The sequence below is a fragment of the Peromyscus eremicus genome, chromosome 2 (genome assembly GCF_949786415.1).
Source record: "Peromyscus eremicus chromosome 2, PerEre_H2_v1, whole genome shotgun sequence".
In the NCBI taxonomy this organism is placed as follows: domain Eukaryota; kingdom Metazoa; phylum Chordata; class Mammalia; order Rodentia; family Cricetidae; genus Peromyscus; species Peromyscus eremicus.
This window is the reverse complement of record NC_081417.1, coordinates 71,750,551-71,758,215: the sequence shown is the minus strand read 5'-3', so window position 1 is coordinate 71,758,215 and position 7,665 is coordinate 71,750,551. Positions and strand designations below refer to the sequence as shown.

Sequence of the window (7,665 nt, the reverse complement as noted above, 5' to 3'; positions counted from 1 at the left end):
ATGAGATCTGGTGCCCTCTTCTGGCCCACAGTCATACATGCTGTATACATAATAAATAAATAAATCTTAAAAAAAATATGTGAATATTTAGATTTAAATTATTTAATCACAAACTTGTCACTTTCCTTTGAAATGACAGATATGAGTCCATAGCTTAATATGTATACATGGTGGGTTGCTTACAACTTGGCTGTGAACCAACATTTTGGAAACAAACTGATTTTTAAAAATACTATTTTTTTTCAGGATTTTTACTCATTCACATCTAAATAATAGTTGGCAGACCACATAATTGGAAGGCTATTATTTTTGTTGTTGCTACTTTCTTGTGCTTCAGTAGTTTAGTTTAGTTGTAGTTATTCAGGTCATTCAGTTATTCAGACCTAGCATGAAACCAACTAAGATTAAAGAACATTTGTGAGGATCAGATAAACTACTCTGAGAAGGTGTTTGGTACCTAATAGCCATTTAATAGAACAGTCATTTTAGGTGTTACTTAGACTTAGAGATGAATTCATGCAAAACACTGTATCATCGTGTGTGTGTGTGTGTGTGTGTGTGTGTGTGTGTGTGTGTGTTTGCTGGTGTAGGTAAATTGCGCATTTTGCGAAAGGTGAGTTTTACAACCCTGTGGGTTTGGTGTCCTGGGTTTCAGCACCAAAAAATGTAGGTAAATGGGTTGCAACAACTCTGGGAAAAGGTGTCCTGTCTACCTGGGGAGTCAGGCAACACCTTGAGCTGCTTAGGACAGCTCTGATAGTTGAACTGCAAGGAGACAGTTCACCCCTGGAGGGCAAGGTATCCCGGACACCTCAAGCGGCTCAGAACATCAGCTCAGCCCTGAAGGTGTCCTGGACATCTGGAGCTGTTTAGCACAGCTGTGATGGCTGGAACTGCAAGGAGACAGTTCAGCCCTGGAAGGGAAATTTTTCTGACTTCTCTGGAGAGTCAGGCCTGGAACTGATTCAGCGGGAAAGGGTATCCTGACTCTTCCGGAAAGTCAAGGGGTATACCTGGTGTGATGGGGGATGGTCTCCCTGCAGGATATAGCAATCCTGCTCCTCTCCTGGAGAGCCTCTACAGCTGAGCCTTGCTCAGTCCTCACTTAGGGGGACTTCATAGCAGAGCTCTGCTTCTCCAGCCTAAGATGGTGCTTCTTTTGCTTTACTCTGGGAAAGGGAAACCCCTGCAGAAATGTAGCAATATCCTCAGCTCTAGAGAAAAGTGTTACTTATTAGCTCTCTCTCTGGCTCTATCCACTGAGGGACTTCTGACCAAAGATCTGTTCTGCTCCTACTTGCTCTGCTGTTTCAGCTCTCCCTTGTTTTGTCCACTGGGAGACGTCTCAGCAAGGATCTTCTCTATGCCAGTGAATGAAGATCTTCACACCCAAAAAACCTCTTTTGAGAACGAGATTTATTTGGGAAGGAGGAGTCCAGGAGAGTAGCTGCCTTTACCAGGGTGGAGAGAACATCCTTTTTTTCTAACTGACTAGGCAGGGCAGTTTACACAGGAAGTCTTAGGGGTGCAGTCAACCCCGGGCCCAGGGTTCTACTATCCTACTCTGTGACTGGTTGGTTTTACAAGTCAGTTGGCCAGGGGCAGAGATAGCTCTGATCTGACTGAGCCAAACTATGTTTCTTCCTGCCTGATCTGAGCCATCTTTCCCTGGATCGGGGCTCCGGGGTCAGGGTGGGTTTCTTTAGCCAGCCCCTTTTCCCTACAGTTGGCCTGTGTGTGGAGATCAGAGAAGAACTTTCTGGAAGAGTTGCTTTTATCCTTCCACCTTGCTAAGGCGTGACCTCTTTTGTTATTTCTGCCATGGCATATACTCCAGGCTAGCTGGCCCATGACCTTTGGAATGGTTATCCAGTCTTCTGCTATCTTACCATACAATATTGAAATTACAAATTTGCACCACTATATCCATCTTTCTCGCATGAGTTTTAGAGATTGAACTCAAGCAATGAGTCTTGCATAGCAAGCACGTTTACCCACTTAACCATCTCACTCGTCCTCACCTCTTTAAAAGGAATGTGTCTTATTTGATTCTGTAACTTCAGATATGTAGCAAGTTTGAAATTTTGCAACTGTAGGACCACACATGCTATCTTAACCTTCTTACATACACCAGTGCTACTTCGAGGGAAGTACAGGGCAGACATGAGTTCTTCTAATACTAGCCTCTTACTCTCTGAGCTTTACTGTGAAATGTAGATGACAGAATGGCTCAGATGAGATCATCGATGGTAAAAGTTAACTTATTTTAGAAGTCATCTCTATGAACACAGAAAAATTAGAAAAAAATATATCCACCTCTTGTTTCCCCTCCTTTAATTTTTACCTTTCTTTTTACTTTTTACCCCCGCCCCCCCACACACACACACTTAGTTCTTAAGATCTCAAAATTCTTATGCAGAGTGGAGGGGAAGAGGATGGTGGGAAGGGGATGCCTTGCCATCCAAAGTATGAACTTGCCAGGTTAAGCAAAATCATGAGGTAGTGATGGCAAAACCATACCAAGCAGTTCATCATATCATCTGGAGCCAGAGATCTGGCCCTTTGTTTTCTGACCAGAGTCCTGAGCAACATCCTTAGAAGTCCAGTTCTGGCTTTGTTCATGGCCTTAGAACAGAGTTTCTACATGAGTTGGGACATATAATTCTTTGTTATATGCTATAGGATGCTAAGTACTGTCTTTAGTTTCTACCTAGAAGATGCAAGTGGTACCCTACTCCAAGCAAACATGTCTCCAGGTATTATTATTGCCCACCCTGCACAGTTTAGAACCCTTTCTGGAGTGTTAGATTACTATGTTTTGGGATGCATTTCTCACCATGTCTAGAGTAGTCCTTACCCCACATCACACACATCCATGAGAAGAACCAACTATAAAGAAGCTAAAAGAGAAGAGCAGGAGTTTGAAGCCAGAAAGTCTAAGCTTACATTTTGATATTTTTCTGTTTGAAATTTTTTAGATGACTAATTTAAATGACTTCTCTGTGTTTTTCTTTTTTTATTAAGAAATTCTTTATTCATTTTACATACCAATCATAGATCCCCCTCTTACCTCCTCCTGCCCCTCCAGCCTTCCCCCTCCACCCACCCCCCATTCCCTCCTACAAGAAGGTAAGGTCTCCCATGGGGAGTCAGCAGAGCCTGGTATATTCAGAAGATGCAGGTCCAAACCCCTCCCCTTGCATCAAGGCTGTGCAAGGTGTCCCACCATAGGCAGTGGGCTCCAAAAAGCCAGCTCATGGACCAGGGATGTATGCTGCCTATGGCCAGGGGTGGGCTGGGGGGGCGCTCCTTAAGCAGATCAAGCTACACAACTGTGTTGCTTATGCAGAGGTCCTAGTCCAGTCCTGTGGAGGCTCTACAGGTGTTAGTCTAAATTTCATGAGTTCCCACTAGTTTGATTTTGTTGTCTCTGTAGGTTTCCCCATCATGACCTTGATGCCCCTTGCTCAATGAAAGAGATACCATGATAGAGGAAGACATCATGGGGATAGGGAGAAACTGAGTGCCAGGGAAGTTCCCAGGAATCCACAAGGATGACCCCAGCTTAGACTGCTAGCAATAGTGGAGAGGGTGCCTGAACTGGCTTACCCCAGTAATCAGATCGGTGAATACCCTGTCATCACAGCGTCTTCATCCAATAATTGATGAAAGCAGATGCAGAGATCCACAGCCAAACCATGGAAGAAAGCTGCTTACTGGTGTGTTTTCTCTGGCTTCTGCTCAGCCCACTTTCTTATGTAGGGGATGCCTAGGGATGACCGCCCACTGTGGGTTGGGTCCTCCTACATCAATCAGAAAACAAGAAAATGTTGCATTGACGTGCTAATAGGTCAATCTGATCTAAACATTTACTTACTTGTGTTTCCTTCTTCCCAGGAGACTCTGGTTTGCACCCAAGTGACAATAAAACTCTATCCAACAAGCCATACTTTTATCTATTTTCTATTTGTCACATTTTAATTTATTTTTTTTCTTTTTGGTGCTTTGTTTGAGGCTCACCAACACTCCAAGATGGACATTCCTCGTGTTAATTCCCACTTAGAGATTAAGAAACAAGGAGTATTAATTGACTTAATTAACCAAACCTACTTAGGAGAAAACTGACTGCCAGAATTAAAAAGTCATCTGTGTTCTATTTTTTCTTTTATTGAAAATAGATTTTTTTTTTATCATACAAAATATCCTGATTATAGTTTCTTCTCCCTGTACTCCTCCCAGGTCCTCCCACTTCCTCTCCCCTCCAGATCCACTTCCTTTGTGTCTCTCATAAGAAAAGAACAGGTTTCTAAGAGATAACAACCAAATATGACAAAATGAAATATAATAAAGTAAAGCAAGAACTTTCCTATTAAAGTTGGGCAAGGCAACCTAACAGGAGGAAAAGAGTCCCAAGAATAGGCAACTGAGTCAGAGACCCACTCATTCCCATAGTCAGGAGTCCCATAAAAATACTAAGCTAATAGCTATAATATAAACACAAAGAACCTGGTGTAGACCATGTAGGCCCTGTGCTTGCTGCTTTAGTCTCTGTGAGCTCATATGCACCTTGGTTATTTGATTCAGAGGGTCTTGTTCCCCTGGTGTCCTCCACTCCCCTCTGACTCTTACAATCTTTCAGCCTCCTCTTCCATGGGATTCCCTGAGCTCCAAGGGGAGGGATTTGGTGGAGATCTTCCATTTAGACCATCTCTCTATGTAATATCTGGCTGTGGGTCTCTGCATCTGTTCCCATATGCTGTCAGAGGAAGCCCTTCTGGTCATCTGTATTCCCTGTATGAGTATCTCCTGTCTCCTGAGGAATTTCAGAAGCAAAACATTAAGAAAGCCACTAAAGCTACTAAAACTCCCCCTCTAAAATCTCTAAAATCCATACAACTCCCAGTACATTCTTCTTTCCAGAAGGCTATGTTAAGAATCCAGAATCTCTGCTGTAGTGGGTAGCCATTCCAGCTTTGATCTGGAAGTTCCAACCCCCATTGAGACTTCGGCAACTGTCACACCTACAAGGCAGGGACAAAGGAGGCGCCTGGACACCCGAGATCTGGATGGGTCAGTGCTCTCTCCTGTCCAGGACCCTGGATGGTGGAGGTTGACCAAGCAGAGCTCCAGAGAACACCGCTGGACTGCGATACACCTTCCCCACACCCCGCAACCTACCTATCCCTTAATTTGTAAGTTACGCCATTAAATAAATCTCCTTTTAACTATGTTGAGTGGCCTTAATAATTTCACCAATACTCTGCTCTAGGAAATGCAAAATATAGTGGATCAAATAACAGCCAACTAATGAGACTTTCTAACAAGGCCAGTGTAATAAGAAGGTTATAAAAGGAAAATACAGGCTTTTCTTCCTTCTTGCAGAGACTAGAATTGTGCAAGGAACCCTATCGTACAGTCTTAGGGTGCCAGACTTCTTAAAGAACATTAAAAAAAAAATTCAACCTTGTTCTCAGCTAGACGATTTCATTTTATTTTCTCATTGACTGAGGTCATTTAAAATGAATTGTTACAACCTGGCTCTTGAAATCACCATCTATTTTCCCATAAAAGTGTCTTTCCTTGCTTCCATGGGGAAGAGCAGAAAGATAGAACTGGCCTTAGGCCCAAACCATAATTTTAGTAATTACTAACACAAGTGACTGCAGCCATAATTGAGCCATTCAAAGCCAAATGGTAGCAGTAATTATTTTGTCATATTTGAATAAAGAGTGCTTTTGGAGGGAACAAGTGCAGTTGAGCTATGAAGGCTTAGACAGTCAGCCATGGAGTCGGAGACCTTCCATAAGCAGTAGGGGTCTTCCTGGCACCGTGGTTCTCTTATGTGACAGTGATATATGCCCCTCGTTATAGATGATGGCCTTGTCACACTTAAACTAATCTCTCTTCGTGTTTTCAGGCCCAGCTCATTCCCCTGGGCAGCAGTCATCAATTTACATGGAGAGGCACCAGGAGAAACACAAAACCTATTTATCACATTTGCTCAGAGTGTACTAACAGTCACTTCAAGCCAAGCATGCATCCACATTTCAATCGGGCTATACCTCGGCAGCATCATAAAGAGTGTCAGGAGATGCATCGTTAAGAAAATGGATGGAATAGAAGCGAGTGGCTCCTATGAAATATGGAGGCCAGTGAACTCCACTCTCCTATGACCACCTCAGTGTGTATGGAGTTCAGCATGGCCTGGATATTATCCAGACTTCCTGGAATCACCTGGTTGCTTATAAATGGCCACCTCAGCATGCAAGAACACACATCAGAAGCCGTGGTAGCCTAGGAATGCAGAAGCCCAAGAAGCAGAGAACACTTAATATATTCGTAAGTGTTCTTCACCCAGATAATCGAGGCTAGTCTGTGCTCTCACAGACATATTCCCTGGGCTAGTGCTTTCAGTGATCAAGAAGGACTTTGCTCCACTTTTCCCAAAGAATTTATTTTCTTCGCAAGTCATAAATTCCTCAAGCATTGCTAGAAACGGAAATGTCGCTACCAATATTCTTCATGGTCAACGAGTCAAATGGAAAGCAAATATTTCAATGTCATTGAAATCATGGTCCCATAGTTCTATCAATTCCATGGTTAGGACTCCCTTTCTGAATACAACTTGGATATAATCAGTACAAATTTATTTTAATGATTCCGCATATTCCTCCCAAAGTTCCTTTCCTTTCTTAACATTTCTGTCACACACAATAATACAATACATAGTCATACATAATTTTGGAAAACAAAGCTTGATGGAGTGCAGCCACACCTAGTTTTTTGCTGAGTTCTTACTATGAGCCTAGAGCCCAGTAGCTGCTATACAAATATCTGACTTGCAAATTTGAAAATATTTTCTATTCATCTCTTTGCAGAAAATGTTTCTAAACCCAGATCTAGAATGTGGCCAGCACCTATTTTTATTACTCTACATGATTATGGCCTTCCAAAAGATTATTGTCCTCTGAGGATATTCTTATCAATTTCATACAACAAGCTAGACCATGACACAATTGATTTTGGACCATATTAAGTGCTTTTTTCCTTCTAAAAGGCTGATTTCCTTATATTGTTATATCTTCTCACTTTCACATGGTTACTTGAGTTGATTTATTTAATTCTTATCACTACCAAACCTACTAGAACTGTGAAAGAGTATATAAATGAACTGAATTTTAATAATCAGAAGTGATATAAAATATTCCCAAGATATTAATAAAAAGTAAGGGAAGGTTTTGACTAAAATGAAGAATTCAACAGTCTCCTGTGTAAGTCTCACTGGGCTGGTACTATTCATTCAGTGAATCACAACTAACTGTTCAGTAAAGCTTAGAGTGACCAGAGTTGTGCTTACACACAACCTGGTGGCTTTACAAGCCTTCTTTGCAACACAAAAAAAAAACATAAAACAAGGACATAAAGGAATTGAACAAGGGAGCACTTGAGAGTCCAAAAACATAGGGGAAATAGAGATAAACATGAACAACTCTGAAAAGAGGGGAGGTAGGTGAGTTGCTAAAGAAACTAGAGATGACATTGTAAAAAGATAACACATTGTAAAAAGTGAGAAAAGAATATTATCCTAAAACAGATCAGTGACCCAAATCATTTAGAGAAAACCTAAATGCCAGCATTTGGCAGATTCATTACTGTGGTGATAGT

At 41.8% G+C, this 7,665-nt stretch overlaps 1 long non-coding RNA gene across 1 annotated transcript; it reads left to right on the top strand.

The window, feature by feature from the left end:
• Positions 1-5,062: 5,062 nt before the first annotated feature.
• LOC131904703 (uncharacterized) lies at positions 5,063-6,563 on the top strand. Its single transcript, XR_009377804.1, has 2 exons — positions 5,063-5,192; positions 5,918-6,563. It is a non-coding gene; the product is annotated as an uncharacterized LOC131904703 (long non-coding RNA).
• The last annotated feature ends 1,102 nt before the right edge of the window (positions 6,564-7,665 follow it).